At 33.7% G+C, this 15,782-nt stretch overlaps 1 protein-coding gene across 1 annotated transcript in view; it reads left to right on the top strand.

Annotated features, from left to right (window-relative positions):
• The first annotated feature begins 2,124 nt into the window (after positions 1-2,124).
• LOC149486676 (extracellular serine/threonine protein CG31145) overlaps positions 2,125-15,782 on the top strand; it is a 69,791-nt gene continuing 56,133 nt past the window's right edge. The window contains exon 1 of the mRNA XM_089698350.1: positions 2,125-2,391. The gene's annotated coding sequence lies outside the window, so the exon portion shown is untranslated. The remainder of the gene's footprint in view (positions 2,392-15,782) is intronic.

Raw genomic sequence — 15,782 nt, 5'->3', positions numbered from 1 at the left:
CTAGATGGCGCTGTAATAGCTGGCAATGCAATGTAGGCAACATTTAGAAACTATAGTTTAAAATCTAATTTGTGTGGATTGTTCTATTGTATTTTTAAAGCATTTTATGTTAAAATTATATATTTTTTCGTATTTTTCAAAGCATTACTTGGAAATAAATCTAGATACCTACGACCGAAGTATACCGACCGAACAGACCGTAATTCGTATACATCGTCGATGTTATTTGCGAATAAATTATTATACAAAACAAATGTTTTTGTTTTGCGAATATTATGTAGTTACCTAGTTCAATAAAGTTGTGTGTATTCCCTTTTTATTTAATTTTCCGAAGGTATAAATTGATAAATAATATGAGAAATTATTACCCGCTTGCATGCATGTGCCAAACAAAGAACATAGGTACGAGTTCAACAGCAGCGCCGGCTCTCATTCAAGGTAGAGCCGAAATTACTATTAAATTTTATGATTAGCACCCTTTGATGATTTTAATCGAGGCTTTCTTAAATTATCATTTTCATGCATCTTGGACGGTAAATTTTATTAATAGAGATAACAATAGTTCATTGTTTAGAACATGAGATATCTAGGTATCGGATGTAGGTACTGTTCGATTGTGTTCAATGTTCATACATTAGACTCTATATTCTATAATGATTAGTGACTTTATCGATGGTAGATAATATTATAGACATGGACGTATAAAAAAAGACGGACGGTATATCGCCTAAATGTGGCCTAAATATTGAGTGAAGCCTAGTAATGGCGGCGAAACATCCATGCGTGTGTGCCATGTTGCCATGGCAACAGCTGTGTTGATGACAATGGCGGCTGTATTTTTTTCTATAAATTTTGCCGTAATAATTTTGTCATTAAAACATATAAGTCCCTTAAAACGTAAAACTTGCTTCCCTGTGGAATGTAATCCCTTGTGTTTTGTTATTTAAAATTGTACTGTTGCGACACCATTTAACCACGCAAGACGGCATTTTAAATATTTTTTGTGAAACAGTGACGCAGTTAATCAGTCGGTAGTTCACGACGTAATGGCGGCCGACTAGCTTACTATGGTGAGAGTGTGTGCGTGTTTATTGTCTTTACGCGATCGCTAGCTTACTATGGTGGCTTCACGTTGTTTGTTCGTAATACGGCGTCCGTCTTTTTTTATACGTCCATGATTATAGAGTACAGCAGAATATCTTGATGATTTCTGTGAATTGATCTTCGCAATAGATTGTTAATTTATATAATTTTTAAAATTGCGGGTCAAGATGAAAAACCTATAAGAAAAATGTAAAACATAAAAATAATACCTATGTATTTCAGTTCAGTTTATAACTATATAAGAAGTATATAAGATAGATTACAATTTAAATAGCCATTCAATCTATAATATTAAAATGTACAACTTTAAATACAGACATGTAGAGCTGTTAACGAAATATAAAGAGATTTAAATTATGTTCATCATTGCCTCCACAGCCTGTAACGATATTATCATGTTCAGCTGTAATTCGTAGGGGCTTTGGTCCTTGTTTTGCCGTTATGGCACAAAATAAAGGTATTTTCGTAATTCTTAAAAATCGGACTTAGTACTATTAGTACCTAACTAATGTTTCGGATCATGGAAATATTGATCTATTAGAACAATGGAGTAGGCTCTAATAATATCTCTTGGGTTTACGTTTATTCTTCAGGAGTTCAGGGAGATATTACGTCACCGTGAGCAAATCGGTATAGGTTTAATATCCGAACTATTTTTCTTTCTTTGATAATTATATTTAATACCTAATATGTAGCTAATATATTATACGTAGGTATGCTAATATCTTAACATTTTTGATAACTCATGTTGAGTCTTAAATTATGTACCTACTGATTGTAACTAGAACTAGGTAACAGGTAGCGATTACGATTAGAAGTAGGTACGTGATAACCCCGTCGAGATTATTACACCAACAAACGCTCTAGCCTCTATAATTGCTTCAGAATTGTTTTAGAACAGGATAAGCCAATAGTCCTATGCGGATGTAAATTATTCTAAACCCATACATTCACGCGAACGTAGTAGCTTGAAACTTGAAACAAACTACGCTCAGACTTCGACGGCCCAACGATGAACGAAGTTTCAATTCAGTAATAACTGCGAGGCTGTACGGACTGCGCGCCTTCGGCCCCGAATCCCGCGTAAACATTTACGTCAATTCCAAAAACTTTTATATGCATAGAGATTGCTCTTCTATCCTTGTGAAAGTGGATATCCATCAATATAAACCAGTTTCGAATAATTAAAAACTTTTATCTAAATTTTATTGGACTTTTATCGACTGTTGCAGTTTGTTTATAGAAGCGATCGCGGCGGTCATTTAGCCGGTAGACATCAATTCGCAGGTTTGTATTTACATTTAAAATGGTTAATCTCGCAAATCTCTTTTGTTGTATTTATCAGTATTCTGCCTGGTACACTGCCAATTTTCATAGTCCACAAAATTTCGTCAACAACGCAACTCTACCATCAAATGAGATAGCTGATAGACGCTGACATAATTGAGGTTTTAAACCACAAGTAACGAAAAGATTAATGATGAATAACAATTTTGTTAGCCTTGATTGATTTGGGTTATTTATTGAAATTTATGCCGACGAAAGTTTAGGTGCAAAAGTCAAATAAAATCTCTACATCTGCTCGTACAAAGTTCTCTACAATCTCATATAAATATTTTTTTTATACATAGATCAATCTGTCTGATTAAATTGAATGACAATTAATATGCAGTAGGTACATAATTTCAAAAAGTTAAATCCATGCAAAGATTCAATGGTAAAGTCAAATAGGGTAACTATTTTATATTGTACATAGGTTCAGCATAACTTTTTCTTTATTTGTGATAGCCATAATAAGATTTATTTAATTATTTATTTATTCTGCTTGTTATTATAGTTATACCTAGTTACTTGAAAAATATTATTCTTGTCAAGCATACCTAATATAAGATTGGATACCTAATGACACGCATAAAATTATTATGCTCTATGTATAAAAATATACCTCCTAAAATACTGCGTCTCAAGTTGTTTATGTTTCGCCGTGACCAACCTTACATTAAGTACTTATACGGTTACATTTCGGGTTGCTTTTGCTATTATTGGTTTGTTTTACCAAGTGATTGCATAACTGAAAGCATAAAGCTTATACAATAGGCCCGTGGAGTGACCGTCAACATACCGGTTCACTGTTTACAAATTGTTGCATTGCTTGATTGCGATTTCTCGATTGTTTCATACGATAATATTGTTCTAATTATTAGCAATTTTTTTATTGATAAGAGCAGTACATAGAACAAAGAATAATATGCGTAATTTTGTTTTATTTATTTTGTATAGGTACGTAAATACATGTGACATTAAGTTATGTAAGTAAGTACCTAGGTAGTAAACAAGGAATGAGGATGTATTGTTGCCTGAATACAATTAGGTAATATAATTTTTAGTTTTTACGTATTCTCTGTAGGTATGAGATTGTGCTTACGATGATTGTTATTTTCCGCCGAAACAATAGACATACTTATATAAAAATAAACACGTTATCACTTATCCTTAAGAATATTGTCACTAACTTACCTACCTACATGTTAAAATTCACATTGAATTGGTAACTTCCGGCAATTAAGAGACGTTGGATGAAAGAAATAAATATTTGTAGCATGAATACTGTTTTTAAAATTATCTATTATTCTCTCTTTAGAAATTGTATATCACATTAGAGAAGCGGTATATTATGCCGGCTGCGCGAAGCTAGAGAAGAAAACATTTCAGGAAAAATTTAGCAAAAAAATTTTGACGTAATTTTGTTGTTTAAGTATTTAAAGTGAAACTTTTATTACATCGTCTCAAACTTTTTGGTCTGTGTAGCGCATGTCGCGTGACGGTCGGCTGCCGAGTAGGTATGCAGCCGACCGTCACGCGACATGCGCTACACAAAGCAGTGTTCGGATTTTCGGAACCGTTCGAACAGTTTCACTTTTACCGTGGTTTCATAAAACCACACAACATTTTTTTTTTACGTGATCAGTGTATGCAAAACTACAAGTCCCATCGAGCTTAGTATACCAATAGTGGGACACCCTGTATATCCCCAATTTTGATAGTTAGTAACTGATACAACCCAATCTGACTCATGAGCCATGGATCACTTCGCAGTGTAAACGGAAATGCTCTGATTGAAATAACAAGGGATCCCGTAGATGCCGTAGCTATTTCATAACTTAATAAACTTGACGGTCGGCTGCCGAGTAGGTATACCTACTCGGCAGCCGACCGTCACGCGACATGCGCTACACAAAGCAGTGTTCGGATTTTCGGAACCGTTCGAACAGTTTCACTTTTACCGTGGTTTCATAAAACCACACAACATTTTTTTTTTACGTGATCAGTGTATGCAAAACTACAAGTCCCATCGAGCTTAGTATACCAATAGTGGGACACCCTGTATATCCCCAATTTTGATAGTTAGTAACTGATACAACCCAATCTGACTCATGAGCCATGGATCACTTCGCAGTGTAAACGGAAATGCTCTGATTGAAATAACAAGGGATCCCGTAGATGCCGTAGCTATTTCATAACTTAATAAACTTGCAAATGATTTTGTTATCCTGAATTATTCGTTGTAATGTTGCGTTAATAATTAAATGTAACAAACTTCCTTATGATTCTTAAAATAACCATTATATTCAGAAACACCAATTTGATAATATAATATGTTTATCACTTGCACAGATAATATACCCAATACTATACTGACTTACTGTAAGTATCTACTAGTTTATACTTATAGATGTATTTGTAAGTACTACAAAAGTAAACCTATACATCAAAATGGACTTTGGATCAATCGTGAAAATGTTGATAAATTTATAAATAAACTTAAAAATATGTGAAGGAAATTATCACCATGATTTGCATAAATACCATATGGGGAATAAATAAAGCAGAGCGATGATAAGTGCAGTACCTATTTAATTTTATGATTAAGTATTAGTAATTGGCAGAGATTTTGTTAAAAATTAAAATTATATATAAATACTAGATTTCCGCCCGCGGCTTCGCCCGCGTTTTCAAAGGAAAACCCGCATAGTTCCCGTTCCCGTGGGATTTCCGGGATAAAACCTATCCTATGTGTTAATCCAAGTTACCCTCTATATGTGTGCTAAATTTCATTGTAATCGGTTCAGTAGTTTTTACGTGAAGGAGTAACAAACATCCATACAAACTTTCGCCTTTATAATAGTACTAGCGACCCGCCCCGGCTTCGCACGGGTGCAATGCTGATACTAATAGCACAGTATTACAATATTTAGGAAATATGGTAATACTGTGCTAATAGTATATTATAAAAACAAAGCGGCCCGCTCCGGCTTCGCACGGGTATAAAATAGATAGCCGGGCCGCGGCCGGACGGTACCGCCGCAAACGCTACGTCCCGCAATTTTTAAATCTGTAATATCTTCGAAAATATTCACTTAAATCATACGGTGTAAAGGGCCATATATATCTATATTAAATGAACAATGTATTCAAGGTATTTAATTGGTTAAGGATTAATGGTGTATTGGTTAAAATCGCTTCGAAAATTAGCCGTTATTTGTCATAAAAAGTAAATGACAAAAAAAAGTTATTGTGGGTTATCCATAAGAGATAGACATATACCATCGCGGACTTTTCTGTCGACCTTTTCAATGTGTATAATACTTAGTACATTATTTTGATAAAACTCGTAGGGTTCAGCCTGCGTTTGCAATGTAAGCGGAAAAAATGTAATTTTTTACGACCTCACATTAGAAACCTCAAAAATAACAGTACTTCACCACTATTTAATGGATGTTATTATACATATAAACCTTCCTCTTGAATCACTCTATCTATTAAAAAAAACCGCATCAAAATCCGTTGCGTAGTTTCAAAGATTTAAGCGTACAAAGGGACATAGGGACATAGGGACATAGGGACAGGGAAAGCGACTTTGTTTTATACTATGTAGTGATGATGATAAACCTTAGACATAGGTATAAGCTATCACAAAAAGTAAAAGAAACCCATTAATTTATGGTGTGAAATTTATTTCTTTCTATGCTGAAGACTTTCAAGGCGTGCCCTTTATAAAGTAAAATATAGGACAGTATATTGAATGTCTATAGACATTATTTTGAATCTTGGAAAATTACTACCGACTGATACAGTCTTTATTTTCTTTTATCACAAAGAAAAATAAGCAGCGCGGTTTATTTTATACTTTTTAATTCCGCCGGCTTTTCATCAATTTAACCGGCCTGTAACATTTTATACAATGAAGTGACTTCTTTGGTATCCGCCACTGGAACACAAGCAACAAAGATATTCTATCTATAATCATGACAAACCCTTAAAAACAGAGAGATTTCAAACTTACAAGCATTAATTTTAACTCTTCAATTTCATAAATAGGTCTAATCAGAAGCAGATAAAAATTAAGCAATGTTCAAAATTATAAACGAGTTACTCAGTTTAAAATAAGAAAGCTTACCTATATGTACCTATTTAAAACTATACTACTTCTAAGCTCTGCAACCTTAATTAAAATAATTAAAAAGAAAGTAGCGGTTTCCTGGAAATATCTGTAATCCTAAAGAAAGAGCTGAATATCGTTGTCGTCAAAACGTGATCCCGTTAAAGCTCATCAAGAAACAATAAACGATTTTTTTAGAAAATTCAAAACATTCCACACTCTATTCGGTTCTCAAATTCAAACTCAAACTCAAACATTTATTTATTCAATTAGACTTCCTTTAGAAGCACTTTCGAATCGTCATTAGGTATTTTTAACATTTAACACCGATTCGGAAAGCTGCAGTATCTATGGAGAAGAACAGGCAAGAAACTCTATACCTAGTTGCTCTTTTAAAATCATGTCAATATTGCAATTAAATTTTACATAATAATAAATGTAACTTATATCTAACTACATCTTAATATATATAAATCTCGTGTCAAAATGTTTGTCCTCAATGGACTCCTAATCCTAAACCACTTAACCGATTATAATAAAATTCGCACACCATGTGCAGTTCGATCCAACTTGAGAGATAGGATAGTTTAAACATGTAGGTACCACGGGCGAAGCCAGGGCGGACCGCTAGTATAATAATATATCATAACATGCCAAAGAACTGTCCTGTGGTTCTTATGCGACTATACCCTCCATGGATTTTCATCTTCCATATATTCTATAATGGCGTAATAGGCTCATAGCTATAACAGTTGACTTTAGAGGTTATTTAACATAGTTTAACTATTAGAAACATCACGAACAAAAATCTTAATTGCAAGAAGCAACCATGATGTGAACATGATTTAAGTATTGTAAATGGGTAGGTATGTCATTTCATTGCTCGTTTCCGTCATAAAATTGCATGGTTCTGCATCGAGTTGACAATTGAGAAACGATATCATTAGTGCCTTCTAATGACACGGCTGCGTTAATGACCGCAGAAAACATATTTTTTCATGTTCCATTTCCTATCAGGGAAATTATGAGTGTGATGGTATAATTATTAGGCCTACTTGGTAGCCCTCCACTTAGCATCGATTGTTGTAAAATGACTTGGTGAACAGTAATAACAGACAAAAAAGTCGAAAATTCGTTTTTTATTACATAGTAGTAGATAGTAGATGTTTACAGTTATATGTGGCGGAAAATTGGAGCTGCCTGTTTGTGAATTACTTTAATTGGTATAGCCGTGGACTAGGTCAGTAATTACATGCATATGAGGTCTTTTGAATTATCATTTACTTTTTCTGATATACTTTGTTAATGAAGCATTTAAAATGTACTACCTAGATAAATAAAATAGGTCTAACACTCTTGTCTATCTAAAAATAAAATATTTTTCCAGAGTAATTCATATTATACATAATAGGTCCGTAAATCTATTCGTAAATGCAGATTTGGCTGCTACAGGATAGGAATATTGGACAAAAAAGTATATTTTGTTTAAGTGTCACATTAAATAAACTTTTTCACCATAGATTGTAAATAGCATTTCACGCAATACTGAGCATAAAGACTCGCACAAAATTTTACGCAAATACTTGAAATACTCGCATTACGTCTATAGAAATTGGCACGATTTGGTGGTCACCGTCAATTATTTCGAATGCTATTTCAATAATGTACTTACCTACAGACAATTCACAAGTTTAGTAATAATAGTAATGATTTTTCTAATGGTTTTGGTTGTTTTAATGGGTCAAAATTTAGCTGTAAAATTTGGATATGGAAATAATATTGGAAATAATTAGGTAGGTACAAGTACTTACTTTTATTGCGTAATATTATTTTAAAGGACATAATGAAACAAAACAAGACAGTTTTGTACAAGGATGATGATGCAACATTACTCGCCTATATTTGGTATTCAGTGCATATTTAGTTGACGGCTTATTAATTGCATTAATTTGATTCCTTTCGTAACGCATTGCGTGGTTTACGTTACATATTATCATTATGTATGATTTACGACTTATTATTTAATTCATTATTTCCTCAAAATTTATCGTTTAAACTTTAAATCTTTGAAACGCAACACGTCTTGATCTCAAAAGAGTTTTATACGAGTAACTCTATTCTGCATATTGTAACGCAGAATCATAATATGTACATTAAAATTAAAAACTCAATGCATAGTTTTACTATAATGAAGGCTAATCAAAAATTATGTTTATAACTCAAAGGTTAACGGATATACCTATTCATTACCTATTTATTTAATTTGTATTATTTCTTAAAGTAACTATTTAAGGTTAATTCAATCTTTGGCTTGCTAAGTTTATCAAGGTTTTAGGAAATTCGAAAATCCATTTTCTATTTGTTGTGTTCCTCTAATCAGAGTTTTACAATTAATATAACTTCCAGTACGTAGTACTAAAACCTGAACATATGTATAGGTACGTAGGTAATGACAATCACAGCTCCATTGTTTATACAAATGAGTGCAGTCACCACGCGAGAAAATCGCAGAATTGCACAAACTGATGCAGCAGGTACTACATTTGTTGGTATCCAAATTGTTTGTCAGTTATACATTTGCAACGTTTATCTGATCAAGCCAGAGTATCTGTTAGTTTTTAAACACACTTCGATATATTGCAGTTTTATCTGAAACGTTAGATCGTAACGAGATAATAACGTTACGCGTTAGCTCCCTTTTAGATTACCTATGTAGGCAGTTGTGATAGAATAGATTATTATCTATTTTATGGAATTTATTTGTTAATTGAGAGCATGTTTAAGTATCTACGTCGATAGTTTTTGTACATTGAAGTAAATTAATATTACACTGCTATTACAGCTTCTACTTATTTACTTGTAAAGTAAACACACGTTACTACGACAAGAATACGATATTTCCCTTTAACTCACTGTTTGCCAAGTTCCTATGTAATTGATACAACTGTTGCTAAAAGTAGCGCAGCGTTACAAATTATCCAATCAGAGAAATGTTCATTAAAGAAACACATGCAGAGTTAATTTACTACGGCTTTTAAGAAAAACACCGTTTCGAATGAATTGTCTGCTGGCTTACGATATCGATGGTATTGTATTAATTGGAATCGAACTAATTAAGCTTACTGCTAACCACCGATCTTATCATTACCATTTGTAATTACGTGAACAGGCATAGTATTGAAATATTTATTGAAATAATGGATTATTGTAAGCCGATTACTAGTTTATGCTACAATGGTCCCCGCTTTTTTTGTAGGTAATTCCGTACTCCAAGTTAATAATTTTTGAAACTTTAGTACCTAGTTTTAGTAAGGCTTTCAAAATGATACCCAAAGCTTTTCTCATTGGTGAGTATAAATGGATATTTGACATACCTATCTTTCTTTCTAATATGCAAATAATGTTCTGGTTCAGGTAAACTTTTTCTGCTTTTTCATTGTTATTATAATATTACAAGTCTAGTAAAACCTTCGCCATTTTCTTGTTAATGAAAGAAATTAAGAAGCAAATGCATGCTGTAATGTTATTTACACTTGCTTATAAACGAAGCGTTCCTTCTAAGGCTTTAAACTTTATCCTACTCACTGCATATTCGCGAAGAAAATGTAAGAATGCAGGTAGATACTAGATACTAAAGAAAATTAGAAAATATCTAACACCTTCATAACGACGTTTACTATGGGAAGTATCCATTTTTTGTCATTAAAGTGTGCAAATAATATTGAAACAAAAATTTAAACATGTATTTTATTTACTTAGTAACTTACTTTTGCGTATTTAAAATGTTCAATGATTATTTTATTAATAAAACACAAATTTAAATTCTTTAGTTTTTATTTTATCTTATTTTAACAGTTAGGTACAACTTACAAGAATACTACGCCGTTCATAAGTTAAGATATAAGTTGAATGGAAAGGTAAAGACGACCTTGAACTATCACTTGGAATTATGTAACCTAGAATTAGAGCTACATTTATCAGTCTGTTGACGTTACGGATTTAACCTGATTACTTTTACAATAAAACCTCAAAAAGGTCTCAAAATTATTTATCATGTGGTTAGCCAGGTGCAAATTTGGTTAACTATTTCCTCTCAAGAGATAATTCGTCAGACGCATGAGAGTATAGTATTATAAAGCCTCGTGAACGTCAGCTGGCGCTCGGTTGGGGGGGTGAGCGGTTGTAGCCTCCCACGCACATAGGAAAAAAAATACATTCATTCATTCATTTCCTCTCAGCTAAAAATTTGTCAAATTGTAGCTAACCCAATATCTCAACGAAAAAAAATAGTCAGCTGGTTACAACATGGTGTATTATACGTCAGCTGGTGTCTCGAACATGAAAGTTAAATTTAAAGAAAAATTTATTTTCCGTTATTTCCTCTCAAACAAAAATTTACCTGATGATAGCTTATATGTAACTGTGGATAAATATATATGTCAGCTGGCTGTATCTTGGTGGAAAAACCGTCAGCTGATACGGGAGGCTACAACCGCTCTTCCCCCCAACCGAGCTCCAGCTGACGTTCACGAGGCTTCATAATACTATACTTTGATGCATTTTACTAATTACCGCTTGAGAGGAACTTGGTCATAAAATCTGCTGCTGGCTCCCGGACCAATTCCTAGACAATAACGTGAAAAAGTAGATAGTTTTTACATAACCCATACAGTGAAATATTCTCAGTTTCTCTTACCGTGTATCTTGTATCAGTAGTATATTAGCAATAGAGGTATTGTATTGCACAAAAATTCTCACGCTTATGTTGAAATCAAATCGTGACGGGATGCGAATTTTTATATGACGTGATTTGTGTGCAGGCTCGTGAACGATTTTAAATGTCATTCTGTTTTCAACCGACATAACAGAATATAGATATGTTTTATGTTATTGAAATTTAAATACTGTTTTGAACTTACATGATAAATTAATTCGATGCCTTCTAAATAATAAAATACAGGGAAAAGATAGTTATATCGGGGCCACCCGCAGTACATGCGAGCGATGTCATATTTGTTAACGCAGCAAACTATGGCCACCCTGCATCGCCTTAATGCATACATATTGTATTTCTTCAAACGCTGCATTTTTGTTTAGAGATAAGTTTATTAGTTTAAGTATTATTTTAATTCATTCTGAATGTAGAAAGCACTGATTAAAGACGTGTAAATTAAATCCTGTGTTTTTAAAAATCGTCCTTCGGTCCGTCGAAATTTGAGTGGCGCAGCCGGTAGGATACTCGATAATATCCTGCTGCCGAGCTATCAGTAAAGCCATAATTAAGGACCTGTGATAGTGCGGTACAGACGAGTATCCTCGAACTAAATAAATAACTCCCGCGACGCGTACGCGTAAAAAACTGAATCGCTGCAGTGAAACGCGTACGGAGACTTCAAGGACGAGCATTCAGAATCATAAGTGAAGGACATGGGAGCGAGCAGACTGTGAGTAGACCTCTTCACTCCTGTTTTTCATAGTCCCTGTTTTTCACGAAATCCCCGACCCAAAATAGTCAGCCTAATCATTACGTTTATTTGATTTTGTTCATTACAATTATCGTGATAAGTCGTAATTTTTAGTGTTTAATTTTAATTGTTAGTTATTAGTTAGTGATTTTAAGTGTTACTTTCATTAATTTCGTGTTTTAATCGATAAAACTACGCAAAATGGAAGAGATTAAACTCATTCCTAGAGAAATACTATGTATCATTCCCAAATTTAATGGGGATGAAAAACTGTTAAACCTATTTATCAATAAAAGTGAATATATTATAAGGTCATTCCAAGATGCGAGTAATAACGCACAAAACTTATATGTATACCATGCCATAACGAGCAGGCTTATCGGTAAGGCAGCTTCACTGCTTAGTGATTACCAAAATATAACTTCATGGACTGAATTGAAAGAAATACTTACCCAACATTTCGGAGACCCGCGATCGGAAGAGTGTATAGCATTAGAGTTAGAAGGGTTAAAAATAAAACAAGGTGAAAGTTACATACAGTTTTGCCACAGAATACAAAACGTAAAAAGTTCCCTATTTTCAAAGGTGAACCGCTTCACGGATGAAGGGGTCAAAGCCGCGAAAATGATGATATACAATAATACTGCGTTAAATGTTTTTCTGTACAACCTCCCGGAGGACATGATCCGGATTGTTAGATTAAGGGGTTGTAAAAACTTAGAAAATGCACTTAGCGTAGTTACGGAAGAAGTAAATTTTATACAACAATATAACGCAAAGATTAGTAAGCCAAAACCTATAACTCAAAACACTTTTCAAAATTCATTCAAACCTAATTTTATTACAATGCCTATAAATCAAAACTTTAAATACGGCAGTCCTCAACAGCCAAATGGTTATAGACCGAATTTCGCACAACAACCGCGTCAAAATTTAATGCAACAACCTCGACCAAATTTTATTCAGCAGTTAAGGCAAACACCACAAGCCCAAGGCTATAAATTTGGCACACAATCTAATAATAACCACCAATTGCGACCTTTTCAAAATTCCGGTTATAAATTTGGAATCCCAAATCAACAAACAGACCAACCTCGTTTTAAATTTGGCATACAACATGCCCAGGCACCGAACCCCGGCTTAAATAGCGATGTATCAATGCGTCCGGCACCTATGAGGCAAAACGTAACTCATAACATATATTACTGCGATGAACCAAATTATGAAAATTACGATAACTCACCCTTAGATTATAAAGAAGACGCCGTGAACGAGTTATACGAGTATACCGATCCGGAAGTAACTGAAAGCAATTTTAATGACAATAACGAATTTCCTGTTACCGGCCTCCGACAAGACAGTGAAATAATAAATTTAAATTATTGTGATAGCTTCTTAAAATTACCACATATTATAGTTCCCGAAATAAAAGCAACGTTTCTCATAGATACAGGAAGCAGTCGTTCCTTTATAAGTCCAGCCAAAGCAGAAGAATATTTTAGAGATCATAAACAGTATGAACAATTTACAGTTGTTAGTACCCATGCGCAAAGCACTCATGATGAGGTTATAGAAATTCCGTTATTAAAAACTTTTAGAAGCTCACTTTACCACAAATTTTATGTATACAATGTAGACAGTAAGTATGATGGATTAATCGGATCTGATTTACTTAAGAAATTAGATGCAAATATCGATATGAAGCACCAAGTTTTAGAAACATTTAACGCCAAAATACCGATTATATATAACCCTCCGTTAAGAATCACCTTAGAGCCTCAATCAGAAACTAGAGTATCAATTCCAACTAACCTTCAGAACGGTGACGCTATATTAGATTTTCAGACTTTTCGTGAAAGCGTTCGTATGCCAGCAGCAATAATCGACGTGTCAATGAAAGTTAATGTAGATGAAATGGAGCGAAATCTTCAAAACCACTTAACCGATGAAATAGTAAAAGTTAGTAACGATCAGGCGGGAAAATGTGACCGACCCCTGACGCCGATTACAATTTCGTCTGATTCAGACCGAACAGTGCCTATCACTAAAAATAATTGCCCGAAGTCCCCATATTCGATTCCGTCACCTGATAGTAGTACAATAACCATGGAAAGCAGCACCTTGACTGCGACTAACAATAATAGCGAAAATACAGATACGGTTCATTCAGCTCGCGATCTTGATACGGAAGGCATGCTGATTCTAGATCAAGCTGTAGATTTTAATAGACAATTAACTCAACAATTTGTAAAAGATCACCACAAACGCACAAAATTCTTATACAAATATCTTACAGATAAAATTATTCATAAGAAACAGGTTATTAAGGATAAGCATGGCGGTGAAAATTATTTTAACATAGACATAGGAGATTCAGTTTACATTAAAGGACTTAACACGAGACGTGCTAAAGATAAGCCTAGGTATCAGAAAGCGATACTCACGGGACCAATCCATAGAAATATAGTGCCAGTAACGACACACAATCGTGAGACTAAAGTTCCAATTAAATACATTAAGCGTCCTCCGCAGGTTACTGCTTCTGACGATCCATGTGATCCAAAACCAGGGCCTTCAGCTGCACCAAATTAAACGGAATCCCGGAATACTACCCCTCCGTGAAGGCTCAGCAATGACACATGGAGAGTTATTAAGGTGTTAGATTTAAAGTTAATATATGACGATTTAGAATTTAATATAAATAGTTATCTATCATTTAGAAATCAGGTTCATAGTTGTATTGATGTAAAAGCGTTAGGTTCCGATTTTATTACAACAGAAATACAAACAGATTATCATATGAATTATACTATTGATAAATTTGAACAATTAATTCCGTCTTCTAGATCTAAACGTGGTTTATTAAATCCACTTGGTTCAGTTATAAAAATTATCACGGGTAACCTCGACAACGAAGATGCTATACAATTTGAAAACACTATTGAAAAATTAAAGACTAAACAAGACTCTATAATACATAAGATGACGATCGTTACTGAGATGGTGGGTTCGTTATTAAATGTTGCTGAAATATCTAATAACAATTTTATTGCAATCCAGAATAAGCTAAATGTAATTGATTCGCTTTTAAATGACACAAATTTACATCAAAGGACTAATGAAATTATACATACATATTCTGCATTCTTACATAATTTTATGTCTATTTACGTTAGATTAAGTGAAATTGAAACTGCTGTAGCTTTAAGTAAAATTAAACTTTTACACCAATCCGTTGTAGATACGAAGGAATTATTACTTTTATTAAAAAATATTGAAACTAGCTCTAAGTTACCATTTCCAGTAAATTTAGATAATGTTCTTAAAATCGAACAATTAATAGAAGTACAAACTTATGTAAAACAAAGTCAAATAAAATTCGTAATGACTATTCCATTAATTACTGATGATATTTACTCATATTTTAAAATAATACCTTTACCTATATTTAACGAAGAAAAAGGTCAGACTTCCCTTATCCTTCCCAAATACCCATATGTCCTTGTGAAGGGGTTGAAAACGATGCCACTTTCACAACCATGCAAAGAAATTGATGAAGACCGGTTCCTATGCCCGGAAATACTGACATCAACATTATATAAAGATGATTGTTTAACCGATCTTTTGCGGCTATCCACAAATTGTTTCCAGTTGCCAGCAGATTCCCATTTCCATAGATGACGTGAAAATCGACAATGTTCTACCAAATAGATGGATACTTTACGTAAATGTGGAAACAGTACTTACTAAGGTCTGTGAAAATGAGGTAACCC

Source organism: Colias philodice, chromosome 8 (assembly GCF_061535455.1).
Source record: "Colias philodice isolate Cphi_HAF_F1 chromosome 8, ilColPhil1 Martin Lab GWU primary, whole genome shotgun sequence".
NCBI lineage: Eukaryota > Metazoa > Arthropoda > Insecta > Lepidoptera > Pieridae > Colias > Colias philodice.
Note: the sequence above shows the minus strand (reverse complement) of the source record. Positions and strands in the feature narration are given on the sequence as shown.